The sequence below is a fragment of the Cryptomeria japonica genome, chromosome 11 (assembly GCF_030272615.1).
Source record: "Cryptomeria japonica chromosome 11, Sugi_1.0, whole genome shotgun sequence".
NCBI lineage: Eukaryota > Viridiplantae > Streptophyta > Pinopsida > Cupressales > Cupressaceae > Cryptomeria > Cryptomeria japonica.
The window spans coordinates 494,765,046-494,788,583 of NC_081415.1; the positions used below are offsets into that span (position 1 = coordinate 494,765,046).

At 41.7% G+C, this 23,538-nt stretch overlaps 1 protein-coding gene and 1 non-coding gene across 2 annotated transcripts in view; both read left to right on the forward strand.

Moving 5' to 3' along the window:
* LOC131068311 (uncharacterized) overlaps positions 1-23,538 on the forward strand; it is a 143,732-nt gene that overhangs the window by 13,980 nt on the left and 106,214 nt on the right. The window lies entirely within an intron of this gene.
* TRNAT-AGU (transfer RNA threonine (anticodon AGU)) lies at positions 3,425-3,496 on the forward strand. The gene has a single exon. It is a non-coding gene; the product is annotated as a tRNA-Thr (tRNA).

Consider the following 23,538-nt stretch of genomic DNA (forward strand, 5'->3'; position numbering starts at 1 on the left):
TTTTGGTAACTTCTGTTTGGGTTTCTTTCGTGTTTCTATTTTCATTGTCTTGTATTCTCTATTTAAGGAGCTTTTGTCTCCTTTGTAAATATCGAATATCAATCAATTATCATTTCATGGTATAAGAGCTTATGTTCTTTTTTGGCAAATCTTTTTAGTAAAAAAATTCTTGGGTTTTTTGATTCTTTTCTACAAGAAATTATGAAGGGGTTTTGCTTTATTTTCTCCACAAAAATCAGGGAGTTTTATTTTTGTTTGCTACTTGTGATGGCCGCAAGTAAAATTTTTTGAATAGACCGGGGAGTTTTGTATTATTTTCTCCTCAAAAATCGTGGATGGGTTTTCTGATTTTCCTCCACAAAAAATCATGAAGGGTTTTGCCCCATTTTCTCTTCAAAATTTGTGGTTTCTCTATGTATTTTTTGTACATTTTTCCACTAAAAAATTAGGGGTTTTTTCTTTTCTTTAGGGTTTTCTGATTTTTTCCGCAAAAAATCATGAAGGGTGGTTGCTGTTTTCTGATTTTTTTTCCAAGAAAATATGATGGGTTTTTTGCATGAGTTTTGAGAAGCTGATCTTAGTGTCTTTGTATAGGGAGGGACAACTTTGTTACCCAACATCATGTTAGAAGGATTATGGCAAACTTGGTCATATCCAGAAAATCTGTAGAACGAAGGAGGGTCTCATCAGTAGGTTCTATTGTGCGATGTACATCACACCCTTGTTTCAAGCGAGCCCCGTTGCCCTTGTGAAAAGAGAGAATGAAAGATCCTGCTATTCAAAGCCAAGAATGCCTCGAGTTTCCTTAAGAGCAAGAACCGAAATTCAAAACTCATGCCCTTTGAGCGTTTTGTGAGAACAAAAAATTGCTCAAAACTTCTAACATTGCTGAGTTTTATGACCGAGTGAAAGGGGCGTTCAAAACTTAAGGAGGAAAATTGCCGATTTTTCAAGAGATGCTCAGAAGTTCACCATTTTAATAAAAAGCCACGTATTTCATTAAGGAAGAAGACTTCTAAGATAAAACTCTCACATTCTCATTATAAAACCTGAAAATCAATTGGAAGAAAGAGGAAATGAAGCCCTAGACGTAACATTCTAGAGCCAAAATGGCCGAAGTTTGATGTTTTAATCAAAACAAGGAAAAGTCGCGCGTTTTGAGTCAAATGGCTGACTTTCATCGAGGAAATTCTGGTCGTTTTTTGCAAGTCGCGGAGATAAAAGGTTGCCCAATCAAAATCGTGCATTGCAGCTTAGGAGCTTGAGTTGACACCCAAGTTCGAATGCAAAAAGATGAAGTCACACATTCTAAGCTTGAGGGCGATTAAGAAGTAGGGTTTTGGCGTTGCTTTTGTAAAACATCTAAAAATCCTGAAATTTGCAAAGAGACTTTAAATTTGACAGTCTTATTGAAATTATAAAGTCCAAAAAAAAAATCGCACCTTTCCTTTAAAATTCCCGAGTTTACAAAGTGGTAAGTTAGGCGTTTAAAGCCAAAGCTAAAGTTCGCTCCTTTTAATTAAAATGGCTGAATTTCAAGACGGTGCGTTAAACTTAGTAAAATGAAAATCGCCCATTGCATACAAGATGGCCAAATTTCATAAAGCAGAGGGCGTAAATAAAGTTTGGCGTTTTAATATGAAATCGCATATTTCAAGCTTCATGCCTGAGTTTAATATTTAAAGCAAAGGGCAAGGTGCAATATTTGCCACTTCTATTGATTTTGCAAGAAGAAAATATAAATTGCTCATTTTCCTCTAAGCTTGCAAATTTCATCTAAACAAGGGGGGATTTATATTGTTTTAAAAGCAAACATCTTTAATCTTCGCCGAAACAAAGCCCGACATTGCCTTGAAAATTTAATATTTGTTAAATTTATTTAATTCTGCAAGGTGATTAATTCAAGTCGAAATTGATTGTTTGCAGATTGACAACATCGTTGGAAAGAGTTGGGAGAAAACCTGGAGCTCAAATTGAAGACATGATCATAATCACGGAACGCTTCCAATGAAGAACACACTGCAGAGATATAACAACAATCACGGGGAAATGCGGCACCGTTGAAGCCCTTGCAAGACCGAAGACAAAAGAACACTCATAATGCTACAGGTGTATGCGTTCTCAGAAATACACAACTGGAATTGATTCTAGAAAATCAGTTGTAAAACTGAATTGTTTTAATGTAACTAACTATCTGTGGGCCTCGTCTAATGTATTTAAGACAAAGGGACACAGGTTAGTTATGCTTCAGCTACCTGATTGACCAAATTGATGACAAATAGTGGTTGGTAGCTGGGAAAGTGGTTGAAGAGGGTTGTTGGTAGTTATGGTAGTAAATAGGCATGTGTTAAAGCTGCCAGGTTTCTAGAAGGCAGGTCGGGGCCCTTGGACGCATTCAATCTTGGTCTTTGATTCAAATTGTAAACTCTATAAAAGGCAGAGGCCTTTCTCGTGTAAGGGGTTAGATGTTAGAAGGTTAGATTTTAGTAGTGAGTTAGATTTTTAGGAGATAACAGTTAGATGCAGTTTTCAGATTAGGAATAGAATAGGAGTGCTATAGGTAATTGTTGTAATGGCAGCTAAAATCAATATATGAACATTGAATTTGGTGTCTGTTATTTTGGTTTTATTCTGTTTGCATGGTTCCCTTCAATTTGTTAAGTAGAACTCAATGATTTTAATGGCAAAATGTGGGGGGTATGTGATGCATTTCAAGTTCATACCATTGGGGACCTGCTGATTGTAGGTCACCGTGTATAGTTAGTCTAAACCCAAAACCCTGCCTTGTTCAACTTTGAGTATGTCTTAGGCTGCGCTAGAATTGGGTGCTTGGATGAATCCCCATAGTTTGAAAATCCATTTATCCTTTGGAGCTTGCACCATTCTTGTCGAGTTGTGAGGGTGTCTCTGGCAAAACAAGAATTGGTTTATGGAAATCTGTCTACCAGCAACACTAGTCATTCTTATCATTGCACTTAGGATCCCTAAACCCTTCTCTTTTGCTTTTATTTCCCAGCTTGAGAATCGCAGCATCGTCAGATGCAGACTAGCTTGTTGTAAACGTAAGCCCCCTTGTGTTACCAACAAAACACATCAAACTGTTGAGTTATCCTGCAGTCATAACATGACATTTGGAACCTTAAGGTTGTCCCTCTGATCATCTAAAATAGCATTAGGGGTTCCTTACACAAGAGAGGATAGGATACTCATCAAATTCTATTTTGGGTTGATCGAAGAGAGTTGGTGATCCGACTTTAGCCATGTCAACAGGTTCATGTCGCAAATCATACTGATGAGGAGGCAACCTTTTATGCATTCATGGCCCTCTGACTTGTAGATTGTGTAGTCATCCATAGGGTAGCTAGTAGAATTGTTGGTGTTGGAAATAAGCCACACTCGGACCGACAATGGACTGGTCCAAGAGGGGCCAGTAGCTTAGTGGTAGAGCACTCCAGTAGTGTATGGAAGGTCCTAGGTTCGAGTCCTAGCTGGTCCATGTCGCAACATGTTATCAGAGCCAGGTCCAGGCTAGGAGCCCCGAGCACATGAGAGGTGTGGCTTAAGGGGGGTGTTGGTGTTGGAAATAAGCCACACCCAGATCGACGATGGACTGGTCCAAGAGGGGCCAGTAGCTCAGTGGTAGAGCACTCCAGTAGTGTATGGAAGGTCCTAGGTTCGAGTCCTAGCTAGTCCATGTCTCAACAGGAATGACCATAAAGGGAGGGTATCAAAGTAATATTATTATATTTAATGATCATTCAAGTTTAGTTAGTAACTGTTGTCACAAAAGTTTGCTCCCTTACTGAGCAAACTTAACCTTGTGAAACATGGAAACAACCCCGAAGTGTGGGATCTCGCACAATGGGTTGAATCTCCAGAAAAGGTTGACTTCCTTCTGAATCCATGCAAGTGTTGAACCAACCCATCACTCCAAATTCTACTTCTAAACCTATTCTAATAGCTTGCAGAGGAAAAGGGAAGAAGGAAAAAGGAAAAAGAAAGGAGGTGATGCACCAAGATAAGAGATGTTCCTCTCCCCACCCCAAAATGACACAAAGAATCAATTGAAATACTCTGGGGATGCACAAACTTCAGTTCCACGAATGACCGCAAACACATGTATGGAGGTTAGAATTTACCGAATGTCAAAAGGGAGAAGGTTTCCCACAAGTCACACTCAAGAAACAAGTTAACATAGCATATGCGTGAGAGAAAGCCGCAAAACACACACTTACAATGAAGGTAAGAGAACATACACAACATGCATAAGTTCAAAAAAGGCAAGAATGATAATTTCAATTCATTATTAGGCCAATGGCCGAACTTATAGTTGCAGAAATGCAAGAAAATATACAAATCTTCAAGAGAAGTGAAAGAGCAAAGAGTAGCTCAAGCCAACAGGGAGATGACCCTTTACAATGAGGCTTAACAACCTATATATAACAAACTGGTCGCAGAGGAGAGACCAATGGTGAAGGAGAGGAAGCCTTGACCTTGGTGTGCATAGAGGAATGTCAGTCAGGGAAGGCAAGGTGGTACACAGACCTGACATGGTGCGTATGCAAGCAACCTAGCCATATCTTGACAAGGAAATCTAAAGAAGAAAAGTACTTGTAAAAGGTTGATTGCTTGACATTCCAAAGTCAAGTAACCATAAATAAGCATGGCCCTGGTCTCCACTTGATGGCAATCTAGCAAAAATCATTAAATGTGCCCTTGTAGCTCCAGGAATGAAAGTAGACAAGTTGCAAGGGTTGGTGGAGCATTAAGAGCCTTGAGTGTTGATAACGTCATCTGGAAGTGCCACAAGTCGTTGGAAGTTGGATGTTAGACGTCGGGCCTTGCAGCAAGGGGAGAGGAAACGAGAACCTTGGAGTTTCGGGATTCCAGGTTCAAGAAGGAAAAGGCTTGGAAACTAGGAATTTCGGGATTCTAGGTTCAAGAAGGAAAAGGCTTGGAAACTGGGAATTTCGGGATTCCGAGTTCAAGAAGGAAAAGGGCTTGGAATCTAGGAATTCCAAGTTCAAGAAGGAAAAGGCTTGGACACTTGGAATTCCGGGTTGGGAGGCTAAATGACGGATGTCATTCTGTGCTCTTGGGTTGGATTGAACAGCTCAAGGCGCCTTGTATGATCTCCCAAGCTGTGCTTCATAATGTGGATGGGTTGTCGGGAAAAGCCTTAAGGGAATCCCACATGTAAATCATGTAATTTATAATAATAATTAAGATAATGTTCCCAACCCTAGTAGGAATGATTGATTCTATATCTAATATGATTGAGGGGTCTCAATTAGGATCTAATTGGTAAATGATATGTCTATTTCATTCCTTACTTGGGATTGTGATTTTAGGGCCAAAATTAGTGCATTTACAAATGGGGACATTACAAATGGTATCGGAGTTTTGATCCTACCATTCTGTAGGATAAAGATGAATCAATGAATCATTCTAGTCAATAAGAAGAAATTTAACAATACATGTATTTGTGTGTATGCTCTATGTTTGCATATATCCATGTGTATGCTTCGTGTTTTTATGTGTATGCTCCGTGTTTGGTTCATACCAAATGTGTTTCGAGTAGGTCTACTCCATGTGTGTCTATGATTTCTTTGTGAAAATGTTTAGTATAAGATTGCTTGATGCTTTTCAGTAAATATATTCCTTACATCATGAGATTTCTTAGAATATGAGAATCACGAGAGTGAACCAACAGGATATGAATTTATTTAGGATGTTGCATTTAAGGGTATACACATTTGTCATGCGTAATCCTCATATTAATATGGGGAAAGCTCACCCTTGCCTTGACTAGAAAAGATACCCATGACATCAGGCTAACATAAGGCTAACTAAATCACTTTTTGCTATTTCCCCCTCAGAACTTCATCTAAACTTGAGAAATAACAAGAAACCATGTAAAATGTTGAAACAACGCATAATGTTCCACCATGCTTTAATGGAAATCATGTATTAATTCCAACACAGTCTTAGCAACAATCTCTAGCTTCCTCTAAGTCTACTGCTAACTGCTAACTCTATTCTCTCTCTATTAATTATTGATCTATTAGCCTTTACAAATGAGAGGATTGAGCCTTATATAGATGTCTCAATTACAATTCAAGGGCCTAGATTAACTAAAAATCAATGGCCGAGATTACATGGTGAAATCCTAATTAGGGTTAGTTACAATAACTCTTCTTTGACCAATGAGAAAATTACATTGTGGACACATGTCCTTCCTTTGAATTCGCACCGATAAGAAATGAGGTTAGGTATATTGAACAATATTTGATATAGTGCCACATTTCACATGTGTAGTTGTCCGCCTCATAGGATTAGTCAGGTTCATTGAACTTGGACGTGCTGACTTGATATTACTAGATTGGTTGGTGATCAATAGTGCCACCTTGTCATGCTTATCTTGTAGATCGTCTCAAAGAAATATTTCTTGATACTCAACATTTCCAAGCTTGATTGATCGTGGTGCATCATATTCCCAAGTATCATCTTGGTGATTAAGTTTCTAACTTTGCTGAACTCTTCTGAAACGTTCTTGTCTTGATCATATTTCACCTTTCCATCTTGTTTGGGAAGCTTCTTCTCTGCTCTCCTTCATGATGTCAATGCTTGATCTTCTTGTGCATTATGTCCTTTATTGGGATCACCTACTTATTGTAGACCGGAGTGCCACATTGATTCATTAAGTCCAATGTTCTTTGCCAAGACTTCTACTCCTATTGCTTGGGCAATATTTGGTCTTGTTCAAAACATAACATGGATGAGGCTCCCAATTGTATTGGCATATGGAAAAAGACAGATGTCAATATACTTCTGTAATGTCCTCTGCTAGGGACTTTCTGTTTAACAAGAATCATTATACATTATTATGCCTTAATTCAGATTATTAAGCTAGAGACAATTAATTGTTCATAATACCATCAATAATTATTATATTTAGACCTCATCCTTATTTCTTTCCTAACCCTAATGGAGGATGCGGATTTACTTTCATAGGGCACTTGAAAACCACCTCCACAAGTAGGTCCAAGGATTTAATGAACACCCGTAAATACCACCACTTGGCCCAAGGGTTTCTTAAACACTCATCAATACCACCTCTTGGGGTTCACCAATTTTGGGATGGAATTACTACACCTCTCCCTACACAAACCAAGCTATCCTTTCAAAGGCTTTAGCGAAAGATTAAGATTGTGTCATTAATATAACATCTTTCATGAATTATGAATGTATATTGCTATATATGTATATTTAATCATTTCTGATATAATACTGAATTCATTATTATTAGCCACACACACACACACAGATATATATATATATATATATAGTTATTCATTTCTTCCTCTTAATAATATTATTATAATTATATACTTGTCATTGGATAAGTAAGGAACACCATATCATTCTGCTGCTAATAGTTTTTATTAATGTCAAACCTGCTGTGACCGATTGTTCTGTGATCAGCACCGAGTCTCCAGTCTTAGCTGATGATCGGCCAGTAATTAGTAATGATCTTCTATTTCTTCCTTCATTTCATGCTGGAGGATGTCTTTATAACCAGTCGGTTATCACAAATAATACTGTCTTGCTGTCCTCTTCGCAGGGATGCAGATTTTTTATTCTTTACCCTTTGTTATACTGTTTGATGAGAGCAGACCTTTGATCTTCTTTTTCAGGATTTCTCCTTGAATCTATGCGAACTGATTTTTGCCAAAAAGCTAGTACTTGATTAAGCCAATCCAAATTAGGATATGAATAGAAATCAAAAGTCCCAAATCCCATGCCTCTTGCAAAATGAATATTGATTCACTTAAGTATCAAGGTTTATGATGATAAGTGTCTCTCTATCACAGCCTAATTGGGAAACCCTTCATCGCACCCCTTTGTTAGTGATTAATTAGTTTTTCTTACTCATACCTTTCCAGTATTCATGAACAAACCTTTCCAGTATTCATGAACAATTGTTATTTATACAAATCGTGCTTTTTTCATTAATGATATTTCATTCTAACTGTGATCTTGTCTTTAGGGGAATCACATGTCTCTAAGGGAGTAGGAACGATCCTTAAAAGCAATAAATAATTCTAATTGTATCATGTCTGCAGTCATTCCTGACCATTGGAGATTTAACTATGGTTGCATGTTTTAGGATGAATGAAATGGTGAAGTCTTATGTGGGTAAGATGATTTCATCCTTTGGGTTGGCTGTTTCTCCTATGTCAGATCGGGTGTTATTACAGTCCTTCCCTCCTAGCTTTGCTTGTCCTCAAGCAATGATGGTTTTAACCAAGTCCTCCTTAGGTCCTCAATGTATATACATCGTCTGTAATTCACTATGGGCTATCTTGACTAATGATTGGGAATTTACAAGGTTTGTAACCTTAATACAGGTTTTTTCTCACCTTGAAAATGTAAACATTTGTGCAATATCATAGATATCTCTTACTTTAAGGCAAAATTTATGTATGAGGATTAAAAGCATGACACACATCTATGACCTCAAATGTAATGTTCTCTAGATAAAGTCACATCCTTTTTGATTCCTTCTTGATTAACTAAAAATATAGAGCCAAACATAGAGCATACACTTGAAAAGACGAAGTATACACATGGATATATGCAAACATAGAGCATACATATTAACCTTAGGACATGTATTGTTTAGATTCCTTCTCATCGACTAGAATGATTTATTGATTCATCTATGCCCTGCAATGTCTAATGAATAGGTTTTTCTTTATTTGACAAGGAAATCTTTAAGTTGACATATTACATTTTTTATTATGGAGATTTTGCTTCTAGATCTTAAGGATAGGATGGCGTCATGATTACTAGGTTTGTTCTTCCATAAAGCTCCATCTGTTTGTCGCCCCTTTTCCTTTTGATTGTATGCTCTCCAAATCTCCTTTGTCATACCTTGTTTTCTTGCTAGGATTCTCTTCAAACTCTTCGTCCATGGTTGGTTCTATCTTATGAGCTTGACCTATCTTTTCACATATATGCCCTGGTTCCCATTTCTCCTTATGTTTGTAGCATAAGCTTTCTTTTTTAAGTTCCTCCTAAGGACAAATATACCCACGTTCCCAAGGTCCCTTTGATTTGTAGCATAGGTTCTTTTTCTTGAGCTCGTTATGCTCTTCTTGAGTAAAGGAAGTTTTTTGAAATCCATCTTTCTTGTGGAAAAGTTTAGTATGGCTGTTTGGGGGTTTGTTACTTGTTGATGAAATTTCTAGTCTCAAGGCTTTTTTAGTGGCATCTTCAAGAGACATTGGATTAAGAGCACTTACCAATCCTCTAAGTGAATCGTTTAATCCTTCCACAAATAGATAGGTCAGCCTATCTTCATCAACTTCTGAAACTTTGATTGAGATTCTTAGGAATTCAGCTACGTAATTGTTGACAAATTTTGTGTCATCCCTAGCCCTAAAGAAGTCCGTTCTAAGATCATTTTTTATTTGCTAAAAACCCTGTGACCAACCCCTAATGAAGCCCTAAAACCCTAAACCCTAAAGGTCTTTTCCTTTTTTATCTATTTAGGCTCTAAATTTCTAATTCTGAGTTGACCGACTCTAATCGGTCAAATCACTTAAGGTTTATCAGCTTTAGGGTCTTAAGTCATGTGGGGTCGGTTTTCCCCATTTTCCTTTTATTGTTCTGCAACGCTCCAAGGCTTTCACCATTTCCAAGATGAGGAAGCTTCTTATTTTGTTCCCCACAAATTGGCGAAAAAGCCTAAGACATTTCACTGTTTCGCAAAAGCATAAAGGAATATTCCATTTTCCCCGCAAAACCACGAAGAGCTAGCAGTTACATCAAGTGTTGTCGCCATTTTGCGTAGGTCTCACCCCGTGGTGGGACCTGGCTTGCAAAATGGCGAGGGTCCTTTTCGGCCAAGCTTCCAAAGGCGATGAGAGGAAGAATAGTGTTTGGTCGAAAGGCCAAGTCTTGACGAACTCCAATCGAGGTGGGACCTACATGCCACGTCATTGCAGGGCCCAGTTACATAAGGATTTCGCTGCTTCGCAGTGATGCGATATAAAGGAGATTTCAAAGCTATGAAATGGCGATTGCCTTCGTCATTTTGCAAAAACGTAAAGTGCTAAAGTTTCATGTGCTGCGAAGGAGCGATATACAAAGTGGACCTCGCCCAATACGTGGCACATTTTGCGCCATCAGATTTTCATTAAAGCCCGATCGGACGGTCATGTTTTAAACTCCCATTGAGCCCTGTGGAGGGCTATGTGGCACGATCTCACGCGTCCATCTCCGTGGGGCCTCGATGATTGAGGGTCCAGAATTCAAGCTTGCAGGCAGGTAGAAGTTTAAATTTTTTGGTGCAGGGTGGTTACCGACTAAGTGGTCAAATTCATTTTTTAGTCTAGTTGGTTCCCGAATCTAATCGGAATTCAGTCCAACCACTTTCAGAACTCCACCATAACTCCAAAAGTGACCCTAAAGAGGATTCCAGGCGGCACTTGTGCCCATTTAATGCAGAATGGAGACTTTCTTGGTCTGCAAATGCCATAGAGATGCATTGAACACAGGGATTTGTTGTTTCTTCCCAGATGAGAGGACATTCTCAGAGGCTATGATAAATTCAGATCACATCAAATTGTTGAATTGCTTCTCCTCTCTGATATTTTGTAACCTAACCCTAGCTAGGGTTAGGGTTTCTTAACTGTGATTCAATTTCAGTTATGCCTGAACTATAAAGACAATTTTGTAACCCTGTTACAGGGATCTTCTCTTCTTTTCTTTTATAGAATACATGTTTTTCTATAATTGTAAAATTGCTTAGGCTTTGCATTAATAGAATTTACTTATTTTGCTTTCATTCAATTCTTACAATTTGTGTAATGCTTTTACCTTATTGTTTGAATGCATTCTTATTTGTTTACCTGAGTTGTTTATGACTGTGTTAATCTCTCTTTGGATGTCACTTGTGAACTATTTTAGTTCCTCTTGCCATTTTTTAAGAATACCAAGCTTCACTCTTCACTTAGGAAGCTAATTAGGATAGGATTTTGTGCATGCTTTGAGTAGTCCTATTGGTGTTTTGTGCAGTTATAGGCAGGGAAGATCACATATTCAATCCAGGTGCAAACCTTTTCCCTTTCAAGCATTCCTCCTTCCCCTTTTCCCCCTCAAATCAATAGATTAGGATTTATATGTGTTGGGTTAGACCAACACTTGCATCAGATTGATAAGCAAGCCGGCCTTCTCCGGAGACTCAACCTCAATTATGCAAGCTCCCGCACTTGGAGGCTGTTTCAATGTGTCACAAGGTTGATGATCAAGGTTGTTCATCAAGCGGGCAAACTTTTGTGACAACGGTAACTTTATACTGTTTCTTGCTGTTTCAACTGAGTCAGCTTTTTAAATTCTTGTTGGGTGTGTTTTATATCAAACCTTTTAATAAGCTTTTGTGAGAATTCATCATAGGAAGTTATATTTTGGTGCTCTTGGGTGTGGATTCCATGGTACCACCATTGTGGGCCAATCCCTCAAAATGTAGGATAGCAAATTGGACTGCATCCTCCTTTGTCATTGGGCTAAGGGTAAAACAGGTGTTCAACTTTTGCAACCAGGCATGGGCTGAGATTTTATCTGATCTGTTTATGTTTGGAAGTGTTACTTCATTCACCTTATGTCTCAAGTCCTTATTTTGTTGCCTCTTTTCTTTCCTAGGTACCTCATGTCTCTTGGCTTCACAAAATTCCCTAAATGTTATAAGTTCGCTAACCTCCGGGTCAAGGTTTACATAAGCTCTAGCAATTGCTTCGGTGCTGTTTGTGGAAGGGTCAATTTCTTCTTCCTCCCTTGGGATATCTTCCCTGGGTAGGAAAGGAGGTTTGGGTACCCTAGGTGTAGAGTATCCGTTATTGTTTTCTGAATGGTTTGAACCAATGTCCCTCCCATTTGAGGAATTGGTGTTAAGACTATAAATTGAATTACTCATGTTTTGTAGGGCCGGTATAAGTCCTTGGGTTCTTTCATTTTCGTCCATTAATGCTTTGGTTGTCATCTCCATGAATGTTCTAAAATCCTTCTCTCTTGGTTCACCCATGTTATTGTTTTGAGTGGGATTAGGATTTGCTGCTGGTTTCCTTCTTTCCCTTTCTAAGGCTGTTTGTGCCCTTTGGCTATGTTGCATTAACTTTCACGGGATGGCAGGATATAGCTTTGATACCAATTGTAATGTCCCTTGCTAGGGACATCCTGTTTTACAAGCATCATTATACATTATTATGCCCTAATTCAGATTATTAAGCTAGAGACAATTCATTGTTCATAATACCATTAATAATTATTATATTTAGACCTCATCCTTACTCCTTTCCTAACCCTAATGGAGGATGGGGATTTGCTATCATAGGGCACTTGAAAACAACCTCCACAAGTAGGCCCAAGGGTTTCATGAACACCCATCAATACCACCAATTGGCCCAAGGGTTTCATGAACACCCGTCAATATCACCTCTTAGGGCTCACCTATTTTAGGATGGAACTACTCCACATTTCCCTACACAAACCAACCTATCCTTCCAAAGGCAGTAGCAAAAGATTAAGATTGTGTCATTAATATAACATCTTTCATGAATTATGAATGTATGTGCTTTGATATATAAGTAAATTCAATCATTTCTGATATAATGTTGAATTTATTATTATTAGCCAGATGTATGTTGAAGACAAGCTAGAAGAATGCTCTGCATTTCTCTGAATTTGTTGATATGGTCATGTGGAGTTAAACATAGTATGTATGCTCTGTGGACGTTTCATTCCCATCTTTTCAAGTCCCTTGTGTTGCAATTGGTCTTGTTGGTAATTACAATTTGTTGGTAGTCTGACTAGCTGTCGGGATTGGTCTGAAAAATGCTCTACATATCTTTGCATTGATGTCTCTGTTGCTACAACTAGGAGGAGATCCATATAATGTTTGCGTTGTGTCTTAGTTCATGTTTTGGGTGCTAAAGTATTTTGAAAATGCAATTAATGATGTTATATTTATGAATATGTCTGGAGTTTGCCAACTTAGATAAGGAATTACAAGAGAAGGATCTAACAGTTGTCGGGTAATTAAGCAGTAAGGTAAATTGTGTTAGCATCGGTAGTTAACCCGTCGGTTGTTGGCAGTTGGCACCGGGTAACTGATCGAACTCCTTTATATTGTATCTGTTTCCAGTCTTTGGACATGCTATTGTAGTCGAACATATTGCTATCATTGTATGTACTGGCTTATTATGAATCATTAGAACACTTGTGAGTTCCATATATTATGTGTACTTCTGTCATTTATGCAATGTCTTAACTTGACACCCTACGGGGAAAAAAACTGGCGCCGTTGCCTAAGTAAAAACCTGGGAGCAATGGGGAAAAGGACGTACTACATGGCAAACGGATAATGGGACAACCATTACCAGAAGGAACGAGTGACCTTGACAGAGAACTCAAAGAATTGTTCGAGGGGGGAAAGACACACACGAAGGATTTCTCTTGCATCCTACAGGCAGCAATCGAAACACACGTACGGAGGGAAGCCACTGCCGAAGATTTCCCAGAAGATGTTGTGTGGAGTTCGCTCGGAGTAAGCCCCGCTATGAATCGGTTGATGAGCGAACTGCCTAACCTTTTGGCACAAGGATTTTTGGCTCTCGAGAACCGAAGGGAAGACATCTACTGAGAGAACCAACGGTAGCAAATTCTACGGGAATTTAGGGAGCGCCAAAAAGATGAGCGCAATACATGAACTCTGACGGTCAGAGAGAATAAATAAGAACACCCCCATTGTAATGAGTATGTCAGTGACATACATTATTGACGAGGGATGAAGTAATAAAAGTGTTCTCTTTTTTTTTTTTTTTTTTAATTTGATGTCTTGTTTTAACCCATGAAGAAAGAGTAGAATTAATGCCCAATCTGTTAAATAAAGACAAATACCAAAAAGAATACGCAGGGGACACGAAAGCCGCCCAACGAGCACTAATTCTTGAGCAACAAGCCGAACGAAGGAGAAGATTCAAAAAGGTCGCTGAGGAAGGAAGTGGTGAAAGTGGCAGCCATGGTTCTGGCAAGGACCAAGAATCTGTGCAAATCGAAACGACGAGGAAACGGTCGGGGGATTTGTCCGTCACATTGGAAGAGATTGGCGACGGAAGTACGGTGGACCCGTACACACCGTTCAGAAAAGATGAGACCAGGAGGGAGAGGAGAACCGAGACCGAAAACAGGGAGACTGAGGGTACCGTTGCAGCCAAAGGTGTCCGGGAGACACAAGGGCACGGTACGAGAAGTAACTTGTTCGGTTCGGGGTCATCAAACTCTGCCAGTCAAAGTAACCTGACGGGCACTACCGTGCTAGTTTCTGTAGCACCAACGTTCGGAGGGGTAGGCTCGGGAGGCGTAGGTTCAGTAGGCACAGGTTCGGTAGGCGTAGGCGCAGGAGGTGTAGGAGTAGCAAAACCCAAAGGAGGGATGGCAAGTAAACAAAAATTGCCAAAGTTCACAGGGGACGACAAGGAAGGCCCCGTACGACATTGCCGTACATGTGAAACTATTTGGTCCGCCAACGGAGTGACGGACCAGGATGATTGGGTACAGCAGTTCCCAGCCACGTTATGCGGAGTTCCCATAGATTGGTACTCCGATGTTGACAAGCAAAAAGTGGCCACATGGGCCAATCTACAAAAGAAATTCAAGGAGGAGTTTCGGTTGCTCCGTGATGACAATGAAATCGTAGCTAAGATATACAGTACCAAACAGGGTACCAAGGAGACAGTACGGGCATACAGCCAGAGGCTGAAAGAATTGCTGGGTAAAATGGAAAGCCAACCGGCAGATGGATTGAAGAAACGATGGTTCGTTGAAGGGTTGAAATCCTCCCTACGGAAGAAGATGAAAATTGTACCCCCGATGTCATATGACGACGCCTATAATAGGGCGATGGACCTGGAGAGCGAACACAAAATGTCAAAGAAGAAGAAAAGTAATAAATCCTCATCCGACGATGACAAAAACTCTGTCAGGGAAAGTAGCAGCGGTGGCGAATCGAGTAAAAAGGTGCACGCGCTCCAAAAGGATATGGAGCAAATGCTGAAGGAATTCAAAGCCATGAAGGGGATTACAAGTAAGACTGAAGAAAATGACCTGTGGTGTACGTAGTGTAGGAGTGACAGACACACCAATGGGTCCTGCCCCAAGAAGGCTTTCTGCGACATTTGTCAGATTGCTGGACATTTGACAAAGGAATGTCCCTACAATATGAAAACGAGGAGCCAACAAGTTCTCTTCACGCAAGAGCAGTCGGCCGTTGGAACTTCGCAAACGGCCAACAATAATGCCTCATCTGGCAGATACCGGAACAACCAGCGAGGGGGGAAGACCAATAATAACAATAATAATAGGAGCCAGATCCAATATGATGCGAAGGGACGGCCAATGATCCTATGTCGAGCCTGCACTCAATGGGGCCACTTTGCAAGCGAATGGACCTCAGAAGAAACTCCACAAAAACTATGCAAATGGTGTGGGCTTGGCAACCGCGATGATGGAACTTGCCTAAAGTCTGGAGTGAACCTGCTCAACATTTACAGGACGAAGGAATGGGTATTGGCAATCACATGGTCACGGGCAAAGAAGGCCACATACCCGGACCCTTGCACGAAGAAGCAGCGGGCGTTGGAGGCGAAGGCTTAAGTGGCGAAGGAAATGTTGGCACAAGGGAACACTCAGGAAGCGGCAAGTACTTCCCGCTCTGAGGCTGAGGAAAATATCCTGAATCAAATGCTGCAGATTGAAGTACCTGTGAAGATGAAGGACCTCCTGGAAACGATGCCGCAATTACGTACAACACTCGTACGTATGGTGCAAGTAACTCCATAGAGTTGGGTGACTCGGAATACGGATGTTCTTGGCAGAACACCAATAGACCCATTGGTCCTAACACTATATAGTGGTCGGCACCCGACGGTGGTAGAAATGGGAATACTTGGCACCATTTTGACTGACACCATTGTCGACGGCGGGTCGGGAGTGAATGTGCTTCCGGAAGAAACTTGGAAGAAGCTTGGCAAGCCGACACTGTGGCCGTCAAGCTTCAACTTACTAGGAGCGGACCAAGATGGTATGAAACCTCTTGGAACGCTCATGGTGCAACAAGTGACCGTTGGGACACAACCATTTGTCCTCGACTTTGTGGTGATTTCGCTCGCGAAGAAAGGATACGACGCCATTCTAGGCTCAGGGTGGTTGGTGGCGGCCAAAGCGAATCACATCTGGAAGCGTAACACGCTGTCCATGGAGAAAGTCGGGCGAAAATTTATTGTCGACCTGAAAACACAACTCGTGAGTGAAGAACTCGTGTCAGAATTGGAATCAGATGGCGAGGGCGGAGTTGACGAAGGAAAGTACGAAACGGAACTGGATGAGGAAGGCGTCTTGGGAATCCAAGGATGTTCGATAGATGAGACCAATTCCCTTAATGGGCTCTTCCACTGGCAAATGGAAGACTACGAGCTGCTATATGGGTGCAACATGTTGCAGGTTGACGAGGAGCCGGACGAAATGAATTTCCGCCAGCGTACGGGGAATACACGGAAGGGGATGCTCTTGTCAACAAGGCACCAGCACATAGGTTTGACATGACGAAACCAATCTGGTATGAAGAGTCCGTAAAACCTACAAACCTCGGCACGGAAGCAGAGTCAAGGAACATCCTGGTTGGCGACGACTAGAATCTAGTACTGAAAGCTGCCGCGTTTAAAATATTCATGGAATACAAGGATGTATTTGCTTGGACGTACAAGGACCTCAAGGGGGTGCTGCCAGAATTGTGCGTACACCAAATTCCATTCGTACCTGGGGTCGTACCTGTACGGAAGAGGCCATACAAAATGAATAAAAACTATGCTGAGAGTGAATGATGAAATCGAGTGTATGCTCGAAGCCGAGATTATTTTAAAGTGCAGACCAGCGAGTGGGTGTCGCCCATAGTGATATCCCTTAAAAAGGAGGCAAACCAGATCCGAATCTGCGTGGATTTCAGATGCCTTAACGCGGTCACCATAAAGGACCCTTTCCAATACCATTTACGGATAGCATCTTGGAGGAAGTGGCCGGTCATGAAATTTATTCATTTATGGATGGATTTTTTGGGTATAACCAGATATCCATTGCCGAAGAGGACAAATTAAAAACGACCTTTGAACTGGAAGATGGCGTGTACGCGTACAACCGAATGCCGTTCGGGTTATGTAACGCGCCAACGACATTCCATCAGATAATCCTTCACATATTTGACAAGATGTCAGTAGGGAACTTCAAGGCGTTCCTTGACGAATGGTCCATCTACAGTAACGAGGATGCACATCTGGCCGCACTTTGCGAATGCATGGAGAGATGCAGGCGAGCGCGCCTAGCACTCAATCCCCAAAAATGCAGATTCATGGTGCCTCAAGGGAAGTTGTTAGGACACATAGTGTGTAAGGCTGGACACAAGATTGACCCAGACAAGGTTCGGGTGATAGTGGAAATGGAGGCACAGATAGATGTCACAGGAGTCAAATCCTTCCTAGGACACATAGGGTATTACAGGCGGTTTATCAAAATTTTTGCTCAAGTAATGCTCTCTAGACAAGCTGACGAGGAGAGGTGAACGGTACGCATGGGGGACGACTCAGGAAGAAGCCTTCCAAGAATTGAAGTCACGGTTGGTAGGTGCGCCAATCTTGACATATCCGAATTGGGACAAAGAGTTCCATGTACACATCGACGCATCAAATTTTGCCATAGGGGCCACACTGGCGCAGGTTTGCGATCACGAGCTAGATCACCTGGTATACTTCGCGAGCAGACTCCTGTCAAAGGCGGAAAAAAACTATAGTACGACAGAGAGGGAAGCCCTGGGGATGGTGTACTCCGTCCAGAAGTTTAGACATTACTTTTTGGCCACGCCGTTCACATTCTATGTGGACCACCAGGCGTAAATGTACCTGGTGAATAAGCCAATCATTCAAGGGCGAATCAGCCGATGGCTGCTGCTGCTGCAGGAGTTTACATTCAGCATTATTGTACAACCTGGGAAAAGCCATGTGATAGCCGACCAGCTATCTAGAATCAAGTCAAGGGAACCGACGAAAGGAGTAAATGAAGACTTCCCGGGAACCCACTTACTCCGCATTGCCGTTCTTCCTGCCTGGTAGACAAGCATTGCGGAATATCTTTCGACATCACAATTCCCTAGAGAGATGCCACCAAGGGAGTGAAGGAATCTCGTACTAAGGAGTAAGAGGTTTCAACTCATTAATGGCCTTTTGTATAAAATGGGACTTGACCAGGTCCTACGACGATGTGTCCCGGAGGAAGAAATTCAAGGTGTTTTACGCGAAGCACATGAAGGCCCGACAGGAGGCACATGGGGCTCGACACCACGGAGAGGAAAGTTCTATTGGCAGGGCTATGGTGGCCGACATTGCATAATGACGCCCGGGAGTGGGTGACGAGTTGTGACAGGGCGGGGAGGCCGCTGAAGAGGGATTTTATGCCCCTCAACCCGTCCAATGCCCAGGAACTGTTTGAACGATGGGGCTGGATTTCATCGGACCTTTGAAGGCAAGTTGAGCCCGACGGTGCAGATACATCGTGGTGGCCATAGAATACTTGACCAAGTGGGTCGAGGCACGGGCTCTGCCAGACTATTCGGCCGTCAGTATGGCAAGGTTTATCTACGAGCAAATCATTACACAGTACGGGACTCCAATCCAATTGACGAGTGACCGGGGAGGACATTTTGTCAATCACATAATCCGGTTGCTCACGAGGGAGTTCAAGATATTCCACTCCTTATCAAGCCCCTACTATACTCGGGCAAACGGGCAAGCTGAGGCGACAAACAAAATAATCGTCTCTGTGATTTACAAGTCTTGCAGAGTGGAGAAGGAAGATTGGGAGGAACGCTTACCGTCGGTACTGTGGGCGTACCGGACGACGTATAAGGTCACCATAGGACAGACCCCCTTCCAGTTAATGTTCGGGCAGGAAGTGATGGTGCCAGTGGAATTCATGGTGCCGAGTCTTCTGGCGCCATTGACAACAGACTAGGCGACATGGAGTCTCCGAGAGCGGTTGTTCGCCTTGAACAAATTGGATGAGTGACGAATGATGGCTCAGTGGGAGACAGAGACGACACAACAGAGGCGGAAAACGTGGCACGACAAACACCTGCGAAGAATGTAGTTTACTCCAGGACAACTTGTGCTGAAGTTGAACGGACGCAATGAAATAAAGCCTGGCAAGTTCAAGATAAAGTGGTTGGGTCCATTTAAGGTTCGCGAAGTCGGCGTGAACGGAGCCATTAAATTGTGGACGCTCGACAACGAGGAAATACCCGATGCAGTCAACGACTCGAAATTAAAGGTGTACCGGGAACGACGGGAACACCCAGACCGTGAAAATTGAAAAAATTGAAAATTTTTGAAAAAAAACCAAAACAAAACTTTTTTGATATTTCTTTTACAAGAAATGTTTTTAATTTTGGCAAGTATTAAAATGGGACTTAGTCTGTGGAGACATGAAGGAAAATAAAGTGTGACATACATTGGAAATGGCAAAATAACAGTCTTAATTCCGTAAGGATTGGGGCCAGTGAGAAGGAAATTTCCGTACGGAAATCATTACCAGGTCGACGGAAAGCATTGCCAGGTCGACGAAATTACTAGTTTTAGTACGGTACATAACAATTCAGTACGGAATTACTTGTTAGTATGGAACAATTCCGTATAAAGTTGCAGGAAGGAGGACACCGTACGGACTCAGACATTTTAGTACGAAACAATTCCGTACAGTTTGGTACGAACACAAGTGATAGGAAAGAGAAAAAAAGTCGTGCAATATCGTACGACCCTTATGGTCATTGGTGTCAAAAGAAGGCAAAGGGGCCGTACGATGGCAAATTAGTCGATCCGCAGGGAAAGAGAAAGGTCCGTACGGTTTTGAATTGACAGATGTTTTGATTACCAGGTGCATATTTCGTACACCATTTCATCCAGCACTATACATGAGGAGCGGAATCGACCATAGTACGTGAGCATAATCAAGGAAAGAAGTCAAAACATCCTGCAACCGTACAAGAGCAAAATTTGCCACGCTGTACACACTAAGGCAGCCGTACAACCATATCGGAATTGGCAAAAAAGACAGTTAGGACACTGGGAACGGTTAGCATTTGAACCCCAGGTAGGAAACAAAATTCAGTCGATGGAGCAGGCAACTAGAAGGTTGAAGAAATTAGATTGGCTAACGAGGCTACAAGAATCCCAGGAAGCAAAGAGGACAACACGAAAAGGATTCAATGGGTGACCAACACGATGCGAACCGGAGGAAGGCCGTGGTGTAGGATGCATGCACACACAAAGTCATGCCAGACACTGTGACATTTGAGGGACTAACTGGTAGTACGTGCAGACAATGGTGGGAAACGGCTCTAACCCCAGCCGACATTGAGGTTAAAGTAGCCCTTGCCAAAGCACGTGTCCATGACACAGTACAAATGCCCATCTTTTCTATTAAGGAATTTGAACCATGCTTGCGCACTATGATCAAAACCTATGATCCAAAGTTGCGTGCGTCGTCATTTAAGTTTCAACATACAGATATCATAGTTTCTTTCAATCCGAATGATTTTGAGAGGGTTTTTGGTATCCCGGATAAAGGGAGAGAGATTGAGAAAAATGCAACGAAGATGTCTCGAGAATGAAAAACGCAACTGTTAAAAGAAATGTGCCGGGATGACTTGACGACAACCGACTGGGCAAGGATTCTAGCACGACAGGGCAGAGATTTAAAGAAAACATTCCTGAAACCTGGCATCTGGCAGTGCTTGCTCGATTTGATGCAGAGTCGATTAACTGGCGCAAGTAGGGCGTCGGATGCAGCGGTACCTATGATTGCACTGATGCAGGGCCTGAAGAAAGGTACGGTATATGATTGGGCGAGTTTGTTATCGGATAGAGCCCACGATTTCCTGATGCTGAAGCACAAAGTCTTTTACATGCCGTACCATGCCATCAGGTTGTTTTTGGACTCCGTACGAGTACAAGTACCAGCCAATCTCATAGGGTGGCGACCACGAGACTGCATTGATTCCTTACAGCCAGCTATTTTCTATTGGACAGAGTTGGACGCACTCACGGTTGGTGGAGAGGGTCAGACCAGTAGGAAGAGAAGAAGGCAGGTTCCGGTGGTGGTGTCGGCCAGTGACATAGATTCAGGACAGGCAGAGAGTAGTGCACACGAGAGTGTGGAGTCCGAGGAGATATCGTGGTGTTCCAAAGGGGACACTATTTTCCGACTCTCGAAGTTGGCCGAAGTAGAGGTGGAGACAGGGACCCCTGGTACGGAAGAGGCCGGCTATGCAGTGTCTTTTGGCCAGGTACCACGTGGAACCCGCGGGCTGCCAGTAGGGGGTGTGGCACGACCTCTAGGAGAGGGGGTTCGGGCAGGGCAGTTGTTATTCACACGACAATTTTTTGCTGAGATGGAGGGGGCAGTTCAGTTCTGTTACTTCGATTCACTATGTTTCCCAAATTAATTTTTCATCATCAAGACTGATTTTTATCAAGTTTATGCATATTTTTGAAGGATTGCAACATGTTTTTTGAAGTTAATTTATTAGTTGCAGGCTGCCTTCAGACTTGTTGACCTCCATTGTTGACCGTGGAAGGTGTCTTTAGACATACCTTGGGTGAAAACACAACCTTTCACACCTTTCCTTTGTCATCGTTGATTCGGTATACCCCTTTGCATTTTAGTTTGCATGATTTCTAAGCATACGGAGGTATTAATAAATTTTATACAGGGTTTCCATGCCCTAGCGTTGTCACACTTTGAATCTAATTGTCGAAATCTACCAAGAGTATGGATTATTTTCATGACTTAATGCTCTAATTAGCTAAAATCTTTAGAAAGTTAGGAATTTTATCAAGAGCATTATTTATTTTCCTAAGTCTAACTTCAAGCTTCGTACAGGTACGATGTCAAAAACCGGATTTAAGGAAAGGAAAGAACTACTAAAGATGCTGGAGACTGGATTCTATCCAGAGCTCAAGATTTCATCCAGATGGAAGGAGATCACAGATACAAACATGCATTTCCTATACTTGGACCATATGCGACAATGGATGTTCGGAGTCGGAAATCAGGTTCCTTCCCCAGCATATGCGAACATTATGAAGAGTGGTATTTTTCATGCTGATGGATTTCTACAGTCCATATAGTGCAGTGAGCTTATCCTAGAGTGTGCAAGATGCTATGACTTGCTCACGCGAATGATCAAAAATCTTAAGGGCATTGTTATTGCCTACCTTGCTGAGGATGCTATCGCTGAGGTGTTCAGAATTCCACGCGGAACAGATATGAAGGATGTGACCAAGGATGAATATACAGAAAGATACACGAAGAAGATGGGTGCATGCAAGAATATGATAAACAAAGAGTGGATGATTGAGCCTAGGTCTCATCATTCCAAGGCTCCCAAGACACTCATGTGCATAGACTTCAAAGAGGAGTATAGTGATTTAATGTTCCTACTCAACAGAGTGATGGGGATGCTGCAGGGAGCAATATTCGATGGATGGATGTTCTATTTCATCCAGGATTGTCTTAGAGGAACATTAGTAAATTGGTCTAAGATTATAAGTGACAATCTGGACTTTCAGCTAAGGAATGTAGAGCGGTCCAAGTCATTCGCCATGACTTCTTACCTGGTATACCTGCTTGCACGGTTTGTTTCATACAGAGGATTGATATGCAAGGGTGAACTCGGAAATGGGCAAGGACAATTCAGGAGTCATGAGTGCTATCCCCAGCTGAGCATGTATAGAATTGAAGACTATAAGAGAGTGAATGATGCATTCACTATGTACATCACACGGATGCTGCAAGGCAGAATCCACAGAAGATTGTCCAAGGAGGCAACAGAGTTAATAGAAAAATATGGATCGTGGTATATTCAGTTTCCCACTTTCACGTACCTTAGGATTCATGGGTTTCAATCTGAACCCTACAGACTTTCTAGGTATCCAACCGACAAAATGATCTTGTTGGAAGTGGTGAGACAACTTCTAGAGTTCGATGTCATTCAAACAGAGAAGCATAGGAAAAACATGACATTCCCTATTTCAATTTGGAAGACGTCAAAGGTTTGCCAGTCTACTATAGCCGCCAGCACTACAAGTGAGGAGCTTGCATTCTATCGATTTGCTACATATAAGAAAAAGAAAGATTTGATCAAGACAAGAAAGTTGGAAGGATTAGGGGAGAGAAGTTCATTTACAAAGTAGACATAGAAGATTATTGGGACAACTTGATGGACGAGCAAATAGTGAAGAGAAGAATGTGGTCTAGAATGTCAGTGGATTTCATGAGGAAGTGTTGACTTTTCCTGATTCCTGATCTAGTGTTAGATAACAGAGATCATAAGCATCCACAATATGAGAGTGAAATGAAGAAGGCAATCTTATT